At 39.8% G+C, this 17,853-nt stretch overlaps 1 protein-coding gene across 7 annotated transcripts in view; it reads left to right on the top strand.

Annotated features, from left to right (window-relative positions):
• The window catches only part of ADD3 (adducin 3), a 102,323-nt gene that overhangs the window by 49,023 nt on the left and 35,447 nt on the right, over nt 1–17,853 (top strand). The window contains exon 3 of one of the 7 annotated variants that reach the window (XM_069796939.1): nt 4,707–4,809. The exons of 5 other annotated variants lie outside the window; for them this stretch is intronic. The gene's annotated coding sequence lies outside the window, so the exon portion shown is untranslated. The remainder of the gene's footprint in view (nt 1–4,706; nt 4,810–17,853) is intronic. One more of the 7 variants, XM_069796940.1, reaches the window with a different exon arrangement.

Genomic DNA, 17,853 nt, shown 5'->3' on the forward strand with positions numbered 1-17,853 from the left:
CAGGAAGAATGATGAGTTTGATTCTTGCTTTCAAGCAGTAGTGGAACTATCCCTGCAACAATATAGTGAGATTACTTGCTGTCTAAAGTGTGCTATACTTTTGATTTTAAAAAAGATGTGCTGCTTCTGTTTACCCATAACTAAGTCATTGGTTCCAAGGGAGTAAAAAGTATTTTAAGCCATTCATACAAGTTCATACTTTCCAGTCAGCCATAGGATTTGGATTTACTTTCCTTGGGAAACTGTAAATTACTGGAAGTGCTCTGCTTTTAGTATTTTCCCAGTGATAACACTGCATACTTGTGTAAGTGTTTGAGATGATACCAGTCTTCCTGAAGCAGGGGTCTAAACTTTAGATATCCATATTTTGAAAAGTAATGTTTAAATATTTCATCACGGTTTTTTTTGCTAAAAGAATATTGTTCTCATATTTGTTTCATTACTGTATGGACACAATATCACAGTCTTATTTCTGCAGAGTGTTTTTCTTTTCACTCACTGGGACACAAGTTTTACCAGACGCAATTTAGTCAGCAAAATATGCAAGATGGTACTTCAGCGTGCCTTTCTGTAAAGGGAATAGCCCTTCAGTAGTTATTTCTTACCTTAGGTACTGGTCTTGAAAATTGTCAGGTGCAAATATTTTCTTGTTAGTGTTGTTCTTCTGAATATGTGTGCAGTTTGAGTTGTTGCCCCAGGGTAAGCGGTCCAGCAAATCAAAAGGTGACATGCTGTTACTAAAGATCGAAGGAGTTCTTTTTAACTGGTGGTATTGGAGCTGAAGAAAAAATGCCACTAATATATATTAGAAGAGTCTTGCTCTGTGTGGCTTTACCCAGCAATAAGGAATCCATATGGATAATTTGGAATTTTTAAATGGGGGCTGGCTTGGGTTAAGGGAGGAAAAAATACATGTTGTGTTTGTTGTTTTAAATATGTTAGAGGAAAAAGGTGAACTGTGCAGGTAGCCTGGTGAGTTTATTCCAGAGTGGGATGAAATTTCCAGGCACTCGGCAGGGCAGGGTTTGTAGACGTTACTGGTAGCATCCTCCTTTTATATACTCTGTGCCTTTCCTGAAATCCCAGGGGTGGCATGAGGGGATTTTATTCATAGGAGAGACTCTAAAGGGCTGAATTCTGCCTTAAGTTCTGGGGCTTTGGGGCTGCAAGCATTGGTAAGATTATTTACCAATAAGTAGTAATTACTTACCAGTAAGTCTTTCTTACTCTAGTATAGATGGAGCCAAGTCTCCAGCAACTTCATTGTAAAAGCACTGATCCCAAGTAAAAGTAACAGCTTTTGTGAAGTGCCCCCAAATCTACCTGTTTGGCATCAGCCAAGGTAAAAACATCTTGGCAGAGCTCATGTACACACGGGGGTTTCTGAGGCTGTCCTACCTTGTCTCTGCCAGTAAGTGACAGTTGTGTCCATCCTGTGTGCTGAGCCTAACTTTGCTGGCAGTTCCCCATTCCCATTCCCCCCCTCCCACCGCCCTCTCCCCCAGATAACTTTATCCTCATAACACAGACACACAGCGCTCTGGTCTGGATTTCATTTCTTCTTCAGCTCTGTGCGATCTTGTGTGCATTCCTCATGCGTTACCAGCAGCCTGCGTCTCTGAAAGCACCGTATCAGCTTTCAGTGGCAAAAGCTCGGAGAGGAAACAGGCCGGTTCCTCCATGCGCAAACAGCTGGGCAGTTGTGGATGGAATTAATTGCTGATATACACTGGCTGTGTTTTTCTTCTCTTGTCATTTCCTTTGCAGCTGTGAAAGGCAAGTTTTTTAGGTTTTGAAAACAGCACAGACCTTCTTAGCAGTAGTGATGCAAAAGTACTGAAATATGTACGCTTATTAGGATTTGCATACAAAATAAAACCTCTCCTAAGCTGTTAACATCCAGCACTGTTGACATTGTTACTCAAATTCCAACTGCACCTTCCAAAAGTAACTTCTGACTTTGGATTTCCAGCTTGAAAAAATCTGTTAGGGCAGATTTGGCTTTCTGAAAGCAACAGTCAGTATTTTCTGAAAATAGGAGTCCGAAGTTGAGCATTGAAAGTAATCTGTTCTGAAAATGATTGTCTTCCATCTGTAGTCTTGGAGCTATTATATTAAAGGGACTGATGCTGCTTTAGCCAAATGTGAAACAGTCAAGTTGCTGAAAGTCATATTCCAGGCCAGCAGTTATGGGAAATTTATCACGGGGTTGGAAAATACACATGTTATCAACAGGGCTGCATGTCTACTTTGAGGCTTCACCCAGCCCATAACAATGCAAAAACAAACCGCCCATCACAAATCAAAAAATGCTGTCAAAAGTAAATTCTGAGCACTAATGGTGTCAGAAGCTGCAGTGTGCTGGGTTTAGTTGTAAAAATCGGTGGAAAAATATCTATTGTTGAAGATAATATTTTGTTAGTTTCCACCCTGTAAGTCCCACAGATATTTTTCCCCTTGTTTATTAAACTGTTCTAAATGCACTTTTGTTTTATGGAATTGTTACACCTCCCCTACTAGCAGGCTTATGCTGCCATGCAATTTACTCAGGGGAATATCTATAAGCTCTTTTGCCAAAATAACTACAACTACCTTAGGGATTTTACTGATACACAGTAATTGCATATTGCATACTTATAAATCATCTGATATGTTGAATGGATTGTTTATTTAAACAAATGCTAGAGAAAGCTTTTGTTGTTTTAAGACCTGGTCCTAATAACTAAATAAATGAAGTTGTACAAATATGCTGAAAATGTCCCCACCAGCTTGTGTTGTGCAATTACTTCTACCACAAGATGAGTATTTCAAAGGTCCCACTGAAACCAGGGCTGTTATTTGTGGTAAGAAATACTGTGCAGAGTGAGGAAGGGTAGACAGAACAAGATCTTAAAAAAAAAAAAAAAAAAAAAAACCACACAAAAAACAAAACCCCAACACAACTCTGGAAAGGAGCCAGGCTTTCAGTGACGGCACCTGCATCAGCCAAACTCTTGCAGAGACTGCTGCAGAGATCTGTGTGACTGTACTTGCAGCAAATACAAAGGAGTGCATCCTAGTTTAGCCTTTCATGCAAGGGATTTCCGCTGCGAACTTGCATCTGTCATGGCTAGTAGCGCGCAAGGAGACAGACACCAAACCAAGCCTGGCTCACATGGCACGCAGGAAGTTCAGCTGTAGTAACTCAACTGTAAATCTGAGCCGGAGAGTCAAGTATGCTTGAACCGTAGCTGTTACTTCAAAGAATAAAAGCTGCCTCTTTCAAAGGCTCCTAGTTTTTATAGCTATACAGAAGTTAACTATCACATAAGTCGTATGTTATACATATGTATGTATGTGTGTATATATATGTATGTTCATACTTTATTTTAAATATACATGTATCGTAAGCACCCTGTCCTGTATATGTCATGCTAAGTACTTTTTTGGCAGGTAATGGAAGTTATGGAAACAATTAAAATTCCTATGCAACATTGGATTACTTATTTGTTGAGAAGAGTGAGTGATGTTTGGGGTAGGAAAAAAAGGCAGATCTGTACTTTAAAACAAGAGTGTAAAAGCTTTCTGGAGTGTTTTTATCAGAAGGTAGGTCTTTTTGTCAATCTGTGTTTTGACAGAAAGGACTGAATATCAGGAATACAGTTCTGGGTTTTGTACTCTGGTGTATCTTATTAGTAAATATTTAAAAAATGATAGAGCTGCAGTTGTTTTTATGGCCCATAACCAGCTGTGTACGTTTCAAGGCACTAAACAATGTATGAGTACAGTGCTCAGTAGCGCAAGAAGTTGTTAAAGTTTAGAAACTTTAAAGCTTTCTGCTCTGACTTCTTGTTAGTTCCTAATTCACTTTAATCTAGTGCCTGTCTGACTGACAGATTAAAAGTGACAAAAAAACCCAACCAGTTTTTAAGAACTGATATAGTAGCTGGGCAATTTAATTTCATCCAACAGTGAATATCTTGATCCAGAGAGTCTGCAGCTGCATTTTCCTATGGGTTATGTGACAGGTTGGTGGCATGATTTGCTTTGCAAACCTGTAAATGAGTTTGTGTTTCTTGTAGCTGTGGTTTCTTTCTCCACCCTTTTCTCATGAATAAACTTGAAAAATATTTAGGGCAAGATTTCTCTGGACTCGCCACATCTGATGGTATCTTTTTCAGCTATGGTCTTTGTATATATGTACTTCTAAAACAATTGGGAGGTGTGGTGCAATGTGCTTCCTTGGAGGGAGGAACACTGTTAGTAAAGATTACTAATTCTGTGAGAAGAGTCAACTGCACAAAATGCTAATACTGTAGCTGGGAGGAGTCTGTGGCTTTGGTTCTTAACTCCTTTGGGTTTTGCCAGGGACTTGGAGCAGAGAAGTGTTTGGTCAGTTATGGTGAAACATTGAAAAAAATTTTAATCTTCCTGACAACTACATATCTTAACATACTAAAAAGTTCAGCGTCTTAATCAACCACCTGACTTACTACATGAAGTAATTACATGTAATTAATAAATATTTCAAATTGTTCTGCGTGTGACTTACAAGCTATAGTTGACTAATCAAATACACAATTTGGCAATACTAAAGCTCGAGACATCGTTGCATGAACTTTGTGTAAGAGTGGGTTCATTCAATAAAAAAATAAAAGCAGCATTTAAAGAGCCTTTTATTCCTGTCATAAAGATGCTTTGTGCTGTTGCCGTTGTGTATTTGACAGAACGGTTGGGGATGGATGCTGCAGAAAGTTGTCTTGTATTTTGATTGTCTTCTGTCTGAGACTTGCGTGATTTTTATCTTCAGTGTCGTGACATGACTGGTGAGTTAAAATTTCTGTGTTTGAATGGGGTTTTCCAGTGTAGTTAGTATCTCTGTAATCCATAAATCAGTTACTCCGTTTGCCTTAGTTGTTCTGCGTATTACTTTTTGGTGGGTTTTTTTTAGGAAATGTGATCTGATTTTGCTTCTGCTTAAGTCAAGGAGAACACCAGCTTCAGTAGGGCTGGGCTCTGGGGTTTGAGTATATGCTGGCAGTTAAAGTGAGCGCAGCCGCATCGGGCACAGGGCTGATTCTGCTGTGGTGCAGTGCCATGATTTGCTGTACTGGCCTTTGAGGTTTTAATTTTAACTCTATGAAATAAAATAAATCAAATATGTTTGGTTTGGTTTTGTGGTTGTTTTGTTTTGTTTTGGGTTTTTTCACAGCTGAGCACAAATAGGTAGGTAATCTTGATTTAATTTGGAAGATAGATTTTTTTTTTTTAACATGTGGCTCTAAAACACAGCACAGCACCAGTCATACAGTTAAAGCAATTGTTGCACTGTAGTTCCTTATCTTAGTTTATTGTATCAAAGTAGTTCAACTTCTGTATGTGTGCTAATGGATTTTTATCATGTGCGTGAGTAGTAGCAGACTAGACACTCTCCTGTATTAGTCATTGCAGTGGGAGATAATAGAGAAGTCTGTTCTCATTTAAAGCTGTAGCAGAATGCATGAAGCAGCCTTCATTACTGTATACTATAATAGCACTGAATGTCTTGGGTTACATCAGATAGATTCTTATGATAAACACATGACCAACTATTTTTAAATTGCCTATGAAATTCAATTTTCTAGTGTCAAAAAAAAAACCCAAACCAAACACCAACCAACCAAAACCCCCAAAAAGGTAAAGCACCCAAGTATTTTAAAATACATAAAACTTGAACTGAGGAGAAAAGATGAAGGAAAAGCTTCTAACTTTTACTTAATCATGCTTTCAACATCTGGAATTAAGGTTTTTCATAAACACAGTTTTGAGATACACAGTATTAATCCCAAAGTTTTGTGACGGTACACAGAGCTTAGCCTAAGAGTCAGATACTGAGTTCTGGCATTAGTTTTTTTGCAGTTGTTTCCACATTCTGGCCCTCCACTCTGTTTCTTCGCCTCGTTGAGCACTGAAAGGGACATAAATTGACATAACTAGATTTTTCTGACTGGTGCAAGGGGAAGAAGCCTGAAAGATAAACTTTAACCTATCATCCTGTCAACAAATTTGCATTGTTACAAAAGTAAGAATTTATATACTTGTGGAGTCAAGAATAGTATGCGGGGACAATGCGTTAAGATAAAGAAAGTGCGTATCTGAAGTTGTATTTTTTCAGCCTAAAAATAGGAGCTAAGCATCCTACTATCTGATTAGCTTTTCCATAATTTTGGCATAAGAAAAGTTCTGAGTATTTTTGCTGGCCTAAAGCGAGGAAATCCTAACTACGACAAAAGCTGAATGAATTAATGGGAAAATTATGAAATAATTTGGCCTGTCACTGTAGTTTTGGGATGGCTAACTTCTCTTAGCAGTCTATACTGTGTCTTCAGCATGCCACAGTTCAGTTACGCAACCTTGGGAAATTTCTCTCCCACTAGATGTACTCTTCCTTCATTAAGGCTAATGGGAGTCATGTGTTCATGTCAGTGGGAAAGCAGACCCTTACAAATCTTTCTGGTAGATTTGGTGGAAACAGAGCTCATGTTCATTATTGCTGTGTTCTGGGCAGTTGGATGTCTCATTAGCAGGACGTTAATGATGTTCAGTGTACTACTTTATTGGACAAGAGGATGTGGTGAAAATATAAAACGAGCGACTTCTTGATCTTATCATTTCCTTATCGTTGGATTAATTTCTGTCTGTTGTGTCCTTTCTCCCATCCTAATACTTAAACATTATTACCTGTAACCTGGTGGATGTGAAGCTGTGACGCTGGGGGTGCTCCAGCCCTGCGGTCGGGCCGCTCTGCCCTGAGCCCATGCCGTGCCTCCCTTCTCCATACAAACTTACTGCAGCTCAGTAGCAACCATTGTTATTTTTCAGTCCTTCTACAGTTTAATGCAGGGAGCGGATCATAAATGCTGATCAGGTAGGAGCAAAGTTTTAGCCGTGTGACTGTCAGCATAGCATCTTTATAGTGATAGCCACGTGCAGAGGGAGTAAACGTGGTTTTGCACAGATCCCTGGGGAAGGGCCTGCAGGCAGTGATGGGCAAGAGCCACACCACTGTTCTGCTGAGCAGATGTTCCTGCAGACTGCCCACTAACAAAAACAAACCCGCCATCTCCCCACCGAGTCGTGGCGTGGGCTGGCCCCCTGTGAAGCCAAGCCCTTGGCCAACGTCCTGCAACGCACAGTGGGAATTCGCTTCCCCTCAGGAAACCCCGGCTTTCTTGTTTTATCTCACAGCGGCAACTGCAAGGAAACAATAGGCTATTAGAGCATTAGAACAACACGGGCTGCAACTGACCCCCTCATTGCTTCTGTTGTGCAGGAGAGGCTAAGAGGAGAGGTTGGCTGCCCTCAGAGCTAACTTGTGGGCCGGTGTGTGGGCCTGGGCTGGTCATGAGTGTGGTCATCAGGGAGCATGGAAGGCTTCCCCTTGGGGCTGCCCCCTGTGAAAGGGAAAGAAATAAACATAGAAACAGTGTTGGCAAAGTAGAAGCATTTGGTTGGTTTTTCCTTCCTGGTACAAAATCTGTCTTCCTTAATTCTTCAGCTTTTAAGACAAAACTATTACATCATTGATTTTTGTCACTGTGACTGTGAGAGTGGCTGGAAATGGCTGAATCGCAGGTGAAGTGTCCAGTTGCAAGCAAAAAGGTGCCTGCATCCCCAATTCTACATGGAACGGGACAGACAGGCTTTCACTTCCCACGCAGAGTCCACAGACCTGATTTTATCTTGAATGCAGCCTTTGGAGCCGTCGTCCTTCCTGAGACTGTGCACATCTGTAAGCAATTAGATAATTATACCATTGATATCTCAGAAATTAGAGTCAAACTTGCTGTACTAGGAATTTGTTGTTTCAGAGGAATGAGGATATAGGGGAATGCTTTAATCTACAAGCAAGATATGCTCCAGCTATGTGTGCCATTAGTCTTAAAGGTGCACCTTTATTAGAAGCACTCGTATTTCAATGCCGGTAAAATATGTAGAACTGCAGAGTGGACATGCATTTTGAGGAACGTCAGGTGGGACACAATATTAAGATGTTTGTCAGTAGCTCCTCCTTTGTAAAACAGAAACAAGTTTCTTAGGCCCTCAGCTTTCACTTGCACACATGCCCCTTAACAACAAAAAAAGAAATGAGCCCTCCTGATGACACTTCAGACTGTCTTGGATAGAGTTTTCCTGCCTCCATGGCTGGGGGAGGAACCCATCCAGTATGTGAGTTGTTTGTAGATCAGTTGATCTTTCCATGATGGGAAACAACAAGGTGGTGAAACTAGTTTTCTATTCCGGACTGGTGTACCTGTCACATGCTGAGAATTTTATGTGTATTTCTCTCAAAATATACGTGTTTTTCTCAAAATATGTAATCATGAAGAAGTGTGGCGTTCCCTTTCTGGGTAGTTGTCTACTCATTATGTAAATGTATTCCCCAGTGTCCTGACTGGAAGCCTGCTGGAAGCTTCCGAGTCAGTGCCCTCACTCTGCAGCTCCTGGCTTGCATCAGAGGGTGCAGTACCAGAGACTTTGCCATCAGTTTGATGGGGGCCAAAACGGGTTCTCCATGTGGGAAGAAATACTTAAAAGTTAGGATGTGCACCTCTCTTTTTTTAACAATCAAGGAAAAACAAGCGATGGCGGCAGCTGTGCCATGTGAGCGAGTGTGTCATGAGCCTGCTGGGCAAGGCATAGTGAAGGGCATTATTCTGCTGGGAGGTTGGCACTGGCCATGGCCCTCCAGAGTTGCCACAAAGGATTTTCTGTTCAACATCTAATGCAACAAGAACATTCATATGTTTGCAGAGGGTTTCCATGGAAACCGTGTAAACTGTGATGCTAGCAGGCAGAGGCAAAGGTTATACTATTGTAGAGGCCCTTTTTGTATTCTCTTTAAATGTTTCAGAGCAGCTACATTTCTTAATTGATACTCTGAGCCTATCTAACAGTTCGTTCAGATTTTTGTTTTGGTTTGGGCTTTTTTTTTTTTTGACTGAGCATTTGTCATGGTTGTGCTGAGAAGGTCAGATGAGCTGCAAGAATAACAATGAAAATGTGGTTTTCATTTTTATTTTTTTTTTACATAGAATCACTTGAATGTCACGGTTCGAATTGATTTATCTCTTTATTAGTGATAATGATGCAATTGGAAATGGAAGAACAGGGCATGAAGGAAAAAATTTCAAGCTATTCTACCCCTACTAGTACAGGTCCCAATTCTCGAGTACTTTTATCGCTCAGGTAGAACTAACTCTTTCAGGTCATCATTCACTGGCACTTGGGGGAATTTTGAATGCTTGTCTCCTCTCAGAAGTATGAACCTACCTATGCTATTTATAGATACCTGTTTTAAGACGGGCTAGCCTTTAGTACTCTTTGACACTTGGTGCTGTCTTTAAATTTATACTACAGATTTAAATTTCCAAACATATCTAGTGCTTTGTTTGTTCATGCTTCAGGAAGTACTACCACCATGGGCACAGACGCTACTTATTATTAAAAGAAAGAGAAGTATCAGCTCTTCTATATGATTATCCGAGTACCCATTTGACTGTCCACATTTGCAAAATTGTGCTTGTTCATAGGTTCAGCTTAATTATCATGGGAGGGTTTTTTAAATGACTGAACTCAGTTCTGTGCTTGTGTCTGGGCTCATGCTGCATGTTAGTGAGAGATGCAGGTAGTTGCTTGTTGTTCACGTGCTGCTCTATGAAAATAAGATCTTACCTGATCACACTGTGCACATATTCACTCCCGCCATTTAACTTTTGGACCTCATAGTTACTTTAAGCCAAACTTGGTACAAAGATAAAAAAATAATTTTTGCACATTACAGAAGTTGATATCTGCTTAGAAGATAAGGATGTAGGATTTTGATGCTGAGGTTGAACAGATGTAAAAGTTGCTCATTCCATCTGATCATAGGGCAATAACTAAAAAAAAAAAAGTCCAGTATAAGCATACATAATTAATTGAAATTGTAATCAAGTTTGCAGAACCAAGAGACAATTTAAATTCTCAATTTTAAAGTATTTTATACTTTGCTGCAAAAAGTACAAAAACCTCTTTGGTGTATAAGATGTTCCCATCTAACATAGAAAAGTAACCTAGAGACATTAATTGCATTTCCAGACAACGTAGTTTTGAAAGCATTCACAGTTGTGCTGTCACAATACATGAAGCAGCACTTAGTAATTACTTTTTGTGTATGTCCCATGCAAGGATGAAACAGCTGACTTGGAGTACTTATGTTGTGGGCAATAGTTTCTAATACAGTTTGAATAGGTGAAATGCACCGTTAGCTCAGGATAACTGTTGACTTACTTTTGGGCAGCTAGGCATGCCCATAAACTGCTACGCCATGCCAGGAGGGGCCAGGAAGGGATGGATTTGTTTATTTACCTTTCTCTCTTTCTCATGTTTTGTTATTTAGATATCAGATGTATAATTATTAAAAGCTTTGTATCCAGTGCTTCATTAATGTGACAGTTAAAAATAACTTAAAAAAAAAAATCAGTTGGAATAGCTCCATCCATTTTAGTCTTCTAGAAACCACTAGTCTTCTGGTCCAATATAACCTGATTACAAACACTTTGAATATAACATGAAAATAAGCACAGGATAGACATAATGAAAACCTATCTTCAAGTTTCATATAGCGTAATTGTATAATTGTACTCTGTGAGGGACAGGGGTTGTGCACCAGGTAGGAGTGTTTTTCATTATGAATTCCAGCTTTCCAAATTTGAAGCCAGAAGTCTCAGGAAAAAGTCTGTTCATATAGCACAAACCTTTGCATGCTTTTCATCACTTCTTCCTGACTGCTTTGCAGTACGAACTCTGATCAGTTTTGATAACTTATCACAGAGAGAGAACGTAGTACTGATGAGGCAGGCAGAAATCAAAATCCCATAGCAATTTGCCAGAGGATTAAAAAGAACAAAGCAAAACAAAAAAGCAACCCACAAATGGCATCTTAGATGCTTGTTCCAATACTGGAAGTGTCACACAATAATTAAGATTTAAAAAATTGAAATCTAGCTATCTCCCTGCCCAAAATAATGCAATAAATTAGCAAGTAAGAACAATGCATCTTAAGGGGGGGGGGGGGGGGGGGGATAAATCTAAATACTGCCCAACTCTAAAAGCAGCATCCACTGCTATTCCTCCAGAAACCTTTGAGATCAGATTCCTGAGACCTGCAGATTCCTTTTTTCCTTTTTGGATTAGGAAATGAGTTCCAAAAAAGATGCAGTTCATCCACGTCCCCACTGGGGCTAATGCAGTACTCTGGCTGCCCTGGATCAGTGTCGTCCTCCACAGCATTCCAGCACGTCTGTGGAAGCTGTCATGAATGAGTCTTTGGCAGGCGTCTAATCACCTATTATTCAGCACTTAATCAAGTTTTGTGGTATTTTTTGGCATGTTCTTACATTAATACAGAGATCTTTAATTCCTTGAACAGTGTTAGGTTTTTACAGATATTTAAAAAACCGAACACCCAACACATAAGCGAACAAGATAACTGAAAGACACACAAAATAAAAGTGATTTACTTGCACTCCTCAACCAGATGTAATCTGTATAGCCTGAGATATTTTTTTTTGTATCATCAGTAATTTTCTTATGTTATAAACTGAAATACTGTGTTTACCTAGGATGATTTCCATGAGTTATTCAAATATTCACAAATAAGCATTATTAAAGCTCGGAACACAATGTTATTTTTACAGCAATTGTTAATTGATTTTTAAACTGGTTGCTTTTGATTCATAATGATATAATTGACAGAAAAATTTGCCCCCACATCTCTCTGTGCTCAGACTCTGAACTCCAGCACAAGTAACATGTCTGATATTTGCATTCAGTATAAAGTATAAGCAGGTTTAATTGCAAACAGGCAAATACCGTTTTCAGGCCAGGTTTACAAATGAGCTTTGGAAATTCAAGTAAAACAACTTTTATGTTATTTTATGAATTTTTGTCATAATACATGATGTTGAAATAGTTTTATCTAAGACACAGATCCATCTAATATATTTGTTGGCTTCAGAATATTCTTGAAATTACAAACAAAAAACCAGTAGAAGTCAAAACTGGAAGAATTGTTTGGGGAAGGACTTGAGGGAGAGTCTTTCATGCTGCATGTGTGACTGATCAAATTGTGCCTTCAAAATTATAACCAAGGTCTTTGCATTTGGTCTCCTGAGTCGCTGGTGCTGCGACTCATGCAAGTGCCTAGTTTGTTTCTCCTCTAAGAGCAACCATGAAGAAGCTTTTCTTCACTTGCATGACTGCTTTAGTAGAAAGTAAGTGTCTTCTGAAGTGGCCTGTGGTGGATGGTGTTTGTTTGTGCCACCTTGGCTGCTAGGAAATTCAGTCCCTGGTACATTGGTCTGGCTCCTCTTTGGGCATGAAAATATTCATGCTTCATGCAACTGCTTAGGACAAAAGAGAGGACAGTTTAAATCTTGAGGAGAAGTGTTCAATGTCAGGCTGGTTTTGCATTCTAGAAACAACCACTGCAGATGTTCCAAAGTCCCCAGGATTTTGTGTAGCGTGCCAGGATGCATCGATGCTCTGTGATACTGGAGTAGTTTGTTGTGGAGTGTCTTTTATTTTATCCAGACTTTCAGTGCTTATGAGTGATGATGGAGAAAGAGAATTATGGGATAAAAGTAGATAATTGCTTGCTTGCACTGGAAAATAATAGTAACCTAATTATGAAATATTTATATAGCCTGCTTTTGACTTTTAAAAAGCTACTCTTTCTACTGTGCTTAATGCTGACTCATTATACCCCTCACTGTGTGTCCTACCAAGCTTTTGTTAGTAAGTCTTCAGCACTTGTTCAGGGTCATGCTGGCTACTGCTCTGGGCATATCTGCTTCTCTGTTCAGTGCTGTGGTTAAGTCCAAAATGACCCTCTGACTTCAGACTGGCTTGCTTGAAATTCAGTAATTTTCCATTCCTGAAGGTGTAGAAGACCTTTGGCTCTCTAAATTCAATTTGCTTTTTTAGTACCATGAGCAAAAAGTGGCAGACAAGAAGCAGGTCAAATGCAGGCCAAGTCAATTGAGATTAGTGTACATATTTATATAGGTTAAACTTTGACTGCAAATGAAACTTTTTGTATTCGCTAGTTAGGTAGTTGGTTGGGGTTTTTTAATTATTTTGAAGCAAGCTGAAGACAGTATTAGCAGTGTGGGTAAACACAGAAAAAGTGTTGCTGCACCACCATAAATTCTAGGGATTCCTGGGAAGGATAATTAAAGCAACATGCTTTGGACACAGCTAATTAAGTAGCTGCCTTTTGAACTTTCAAGAAGGGCCTGGCTGCCCCCTCAACATCCATGTGGCCCTTCTCTGCTCCATACTTTCCCTTGCCCTCCTCCCCCGGATATTTTTAACCCTGATCTCTTTGTGTATCCAGTTTAGACCCTAGATTCATAGAGAGATGTGCTGGCACACCTAGGGGATGGCATTTTGAGAGGTGGGGAGCTGAAACACTTGAGTTGGGAGGGGCAGGATCGCCTTAAGCCAGCCAGGAAAACATGAAGAACTAGCATAAGATGTGCTTAAGTCCTCTAAAGATGATAATTTAGTATGTATTAAGCATGCAACCATAACCTCAATCAAATTCTGCATATTTGTTAACTTTTTTCACGTTATGTTTTAACATACATCAACACTTATGTTTGCAAATGGACAAGGAGGGGAAAAATTGTCCCATATGTTAAGGCAAAACTAGTTCCGGTAATGGAGAAAAAAAGCAAGATTCTTTGGAGACTTAATGAGGTAAGAAAAGACAGTGTCAGCATAATTTGGGAATAGCGATTTACAGGTTTTTGTCCCCTATGCCATCCCATGGCTGATAGCAGCTGTTAAAGCCCTACCAACAGAGCCTTCCCTCTATGCCTCAATTTGTAGCTTGCTTTTTTTGAGTATTTACTAGAGTAAATGTGTAGCTTTTTTCTCCAGACGCCTGGGTTTTTTTCCATGTTTCTCATGGCCAATCAGTGGCAATGTGCTTGCTGTACAGTCAGGCAGGCCTGGGCTTGGCTGGCATAATTTGTCTCACACTTTCACTGATGCCTAAAATTACTATTTTTAAACTACAGTTAAAAACCTTAAGACAACAATAATATTCCCACTATGCCTGTTCTTCATATGTGAAATCAGTATATACAATTGTGTTGTTTTATCTAAAACTTTCTTATTTTTTTACTATAGGTATCATAAATCAGCTTTTTTGAAATGCTGTAGCTTTCTGTTTAACATGAGAATGTATGTATAGGTCAGTAAAATGTTAAAATTCCTTTTTTGAGAAGCTACCCAATTTATTTTGACATGGTCAAGCTGATATTGGTGTATTAATGTGACTTGTGTTATTGTTCCTTATTTAAAGTTTATAGTAGAGTGATTCAGAGATCCCACGATGAACTGGGGGTAATCGTGCAGGGTGTGGTACATAATAGAAATAAAGATACAATTTGTCCTGAGAACTTTATGATCGAAGGCCTGGTGCAGTTTCACCTTTTCTTCAAGTCTCCAGTTATGAATGTCCCCACTGAGGTTAGCTGTTGGCTGGGTTTCCCGTTCCTCGCTTATGAGTTACGGAGGGTGTTGAGCTGCAATTGTGTATGGTCACTGCGTGGTGGTGGTCTTAAATGGGGTGTAGACTGAGCTGTCAGTGGTGGTAAAGGTTAGGATTTGATGTGAAGAGGAGGAACTCCAGGGGTTTGGAGTATAAAAAAGTTTGGCTGTGTGCTGCCATGCACGAGATCGGTTGTTCGTGTAAACATTTGTAAAATCCAGCAGTTGCCTCGTGTCGATCATCAGGGTTACCCACCACCACAGTCTCTGACCCTCCAGCAAAACCCAGGAGGCAGCTGCTTTGGCCATGACATTTCTCAGGATAATCAAACTGCCATAAATCAAGAAGGCTTTTGATGTGCCATGGGATCAGTAAGACTTTTCCCTGCTATCCAATGTCACACGTTGTACCAGTGACCGAGGAGGGCTCTTGCAGATTGCCAGGAGTAGCCCTCGTTACTCCAAATGGTGCTTTTCAGGTTGGTGTAAATGGGATTTTTTAAAAAATTATTTACATAACAAACTTGGTTCTTCTACTCCATAACTCTGTGTAGATCTGCGTAAAGAGTGAAATTGTTTCCCCTTGCATCTGTGCAGCTCAGAGGCAGCCCAAGAAAAAAGTCACCAGAGGAAGTTGGAGGCTTCACATTGCAAAAGAGGGAGAGGAAGAGCATTGCAAAGTGCGAAAGGTTTTGGCTGCAATCAGCTTTTCCAGTTACATGTTTTTTTTCTCACAGATAAGTTCTTAGTTGATACTGTGGAGGAACCTAGGTTTCATCTTTTTCAAAGGATTTAGGGAGATTTTTCAGCCATTGCTTGTCTATGTGTGGGGGTTATGTGTTTGCGTACTTTCACAGCTTAATACGGATAAGTACTAACAGAACGTAATCTTTTAATTTAGCTCTCTGTTGTCTACTGACTCATGAAATATTTTTAGATAACTTAGCCACAAGTGATTATGTAGCTAAGCAGAGATAAGTCTTAAAAAAAAAAAAAACCAACAAAAAAAAGGGGGGGGGGTGTGCTTTTTATTGTCTTAAAGTTGAAATATTTTGGAAAACACTACCCTACTTTTTCATTACCAAGCTCCCAGATACCTCTGAAACCACGTGAATTCAAAATACTGTGCTTCCCCCCACCTCCCCCGTAATCTACTCTGTCCCTTTGTAGCATGACTGTGAACAGGTTCATGAGAACCAAAAGTTGGAGCTGCTTTGGTGCTGCCAGCATTTGCATTTCATCAGAATCCTTAAAATCAAAAGCAAAAAGTAGTTATTCCTATTGAAAACGGATATTTATGTCTTTCGTCTTCATTTCTGGTTTTATAATAAAACTGAAATACGCATTTGGGGTTAAATCTCCCTGACATTATTTTGAGGGGTTCCCTGACTTACGTAAGGTCAAACGCAATTTTGCTCTGCAAGTATAGTTTACTTGCGTCCCTTATTGATACTAACTCTGCAGGGTATCAGTTAGTGTCGGGAATGGATAAATACAGGACATTAATTCCCAGTAAGTGCTGAGACCACTGATGGATTCTTTGAAATATGTAAATATTTGCTAACAATATTTTTTACATTTGTTCCAGGCATCCAAATGGGTTTGACATGGGTGGGTAAATGCTGTCATCTGTAAAAGGGGGGTAACAAAATAGGGTCAGCAGGAACTGAAATGCACTGCCAGTCTGGGAGAGCCCATCAGGGCCGTGGTGACCCATGAGCCAACTCTCTGAAATGGGCTGCGCTGCTGGGAGACATGCAGGAGTGTCTGGACCCCCCTGTGGTCCCGTGGCCTGCTGGCACGGCTGGAGTTACGCAGGCATTCATATGCTTTCATCAGCTAGCACTACTGTTTAGAGATGACTGTAATAGGTATGTTCTTAATATGCTTCTCAAAGTGATTAAATTTGGATGCATAGTTTATTCTCTATGTCTAAGCTTCAAGGTAGCATTGGGAAAGAGCTAGTGCTTTTATTTTCATTTGGATTTGCCAAAAGAAAGCACTTCCAGAGGAGACTTGAAGTCTTGCAAGTTGAGCACTCCTGCTGCCTGTGAGCTGGCTGAGTGTGGTCATGAGCAAATGCTGCACCAAAGCAGTGGCACTGCTGCCATTGCTGTGCTGGCTGGCTCCTGTGCCACAGGTCTGCTGCATTCAGATCCTTCTTCTTTGTAGAAGTCCTAAACACTGTAAGAGAATACAGCTTCAGAAAGCTTGCAGCTTGAAAATCTGCAGTAATTCATGCTGCTGTGGTCCTTACCAAATCCTCTGGAGCAGTGGAAGTGGGAGGAGGTTTTCTGTGGGCGGCAGGTGAATTTTTTCCCTGGAGGAAAGTGGAAACGAGCAGAAAAATGTTAAAGGGGGGGAAGTAACTTAATTTCTGTTGGTTTTTAGTGCTTTGTGTGAGAGCAGTATTTTGCATGTACCATAGGGAGAGATTTCCTTTTCCCTGGCAGCTTCTGTACGTCTCCTTAGCTTTCTGCTACAGTGAGGACACTCTTCCAAGACAGCAGTCTTGCCTTTGTGTAGAAGCAGGTTAATTAAGCTCGGTGTTCAGATATTTTTTGAGTGATCTCATATGTTGTGCATGAGATTTTAATTTAATGCTGCTATAGAAAAACAGCTTAAACCAAGAGAAACTTACATTCTCATCATGGAACTCATTTTTATTGTGCTTTTTTGTGAACTTAAGTATAACATAGAAGATGAAAGAAAAACGGAGGAAAAGTGGCTGTGAGGTGGGACTGACACGCTTTTCAAGTCTAGTGAGTACAGAAACTATTTACAGTTTAACAAATAATTTAATTTATTAGCTCTTCTGGTGTTTTTACTCAATTTAAGGAGGTGCTTTTTTTTAAATTGCCTTAGAAATAGTCCCTGTCCACAGACTCCACACCATTTCGTAGGACCAGTCACCCTGTGTACCCAAGCAGAAATGACAACTATCAGCTCTCCAAAGTGCAGCTTAATGTTGTTTCAAAGTATGTGCATACACTTATATATGTAAATAAAACTTACCTATGAGCTAAATATAACTTGGCTTTAAAACTGTTCCTGGTAAATTGCAGTGAAACAGGTAGTTATTAAAAATAACAAATAAATAAAAGGGGGAAATATAACTACTGAAGAGAAAACTTTCTTTTAAAGGAACAAGTTTAGGGAAAGGGAAAAAACAAACCATCGTGATATCTGTTGGTGACTGACCTCTTCTCTTAAAGCAAGGTTTTAGTGACAGAATCTATTGTGTCTCTTTTTAAAGTTACAAATTAATTGTTTTTATTTGCTCGTATCATA

This window comes from Haliaeetus albicilla, chromosome 11, assembly GCF_947461875.1.
Source record: "Haliaeetus albicilla chromosome 11, bHalAlb1.1, whole genome shotgun sequence".
In the NCBI taxonomy this organism is placed as follows: domain Eukaryota; kingdom Metazoa; phylum Chordata; class Aves; order Accipitriformes; family Accipitridae; genus Haliaeetus; species Haliaeetus albicilla.